Raw genomic sequence first — 1,121 nt, 5'->3', positions numbered from 1 at the left:
GTTTTGAACAGGATATCTGCTGAGCTTCCCTGGTCAACCAGGGTTCGATGTAGGTTGGCGTTTGCTAGGATGATGGTGATTACCATTGGATCGTCGTGCCCGGGTATTACCCCTTGAGCATCTTCTCGGGTAAACGAGATAGTAGGTAACTCGGGCAGGGGGCTGTCTTCTCGGACATGATAGACGTCTTTGAGGTGTCTTTTTCGCGAGGATCTGGATGTTCCTCCGCCTGCAAAACCCCCATTTATCATGTGAACGTGCCTTTCAGGGGTTCGCGGGGTTTGCTCAGCCCGATCTTCGTTATCTCCCCTCCTTCTCTTTTTGGTCTCTTCTCCCTTTTCTGCTATGTATCTGTCGATTTTTCCTTCTCTGGCCAGCCTTTCTATAACGTTCTTTAGGTCGTGGCAGTCGTTAGTAGAATGACCGTAGAGTTTGTGATATTCACAGTATTCGGACCGATCTCTTCCTGCTCTTTTGTGTTTTAGCGGTCGGGGTGGTGGGATCTTTTCGGTGTGGCATACTTCTCTGTAGACGTCTACCAGGGAGACTCGGAGGGGGGTGTAGCTGTGGTACTTTCGTGGCCTGTACGAGTTGGATTCTTCTTTCTTTTTCTGTTCCCGATCTCGATCTCGGAGTGGGTAGGTTGATTCCTTCCTAGAAGAGTCTCTTAGCTGTGAGGTTTCCTCCATGTTGATATATTTTTCTGCCCGTTCCTGCACCTCGTATAGGGAGGTCGGGTATCGTTTGGATAGGGATTGGCTAAATGGTCCTTCTTTTAGGCCGTTTGCCAGTCCCATGATGGCCGCTTCTGTGGGCAAGTGTTGTATGTCCAGGCAGGCTTTGTTGAATCGCTCCATGTATTCTCGGAGGGTTTCTTGGTTTCCTTGTTTGATCCCGAGTAGACTGGGGGCATGTTTTGCCTTGTCCTTTTGAATGGAGAACCTTGTTAGGAATTTTTTGGTTAGGTCCTCAAAGCTGGAGATTGATCCTGGTGGCAGGTTGTCGAACCACTTCATGGCTGATTTGGTGAGAGTGGTGGGGAAGGCTTTGCACCGAATCGCGTCGGAGGCGTCGACTAGGTACATTCTGCTTCTGAAGTTGCTGAGGTGGTGACTTGGATC

Source organism: Arachis duranensis, chromosome 1 (genome assembly GCF_000817695.3).
Source record: "Arachis duranensis cultivar V14167 chromosome 1, aradu.V14167.gnm2.J7QH, whole genome shotgun sequence".
NCBI classification, from domain to species: domain Eukaryota; kingdom Viridiplantae; phylum Streptophyta; class Magnoliopsida; order Fabales; family Fabaceae; genus Arachis; species Arachis duranensis.
This window is presented reverse-complemented; position numbering follows the sequence as displayed.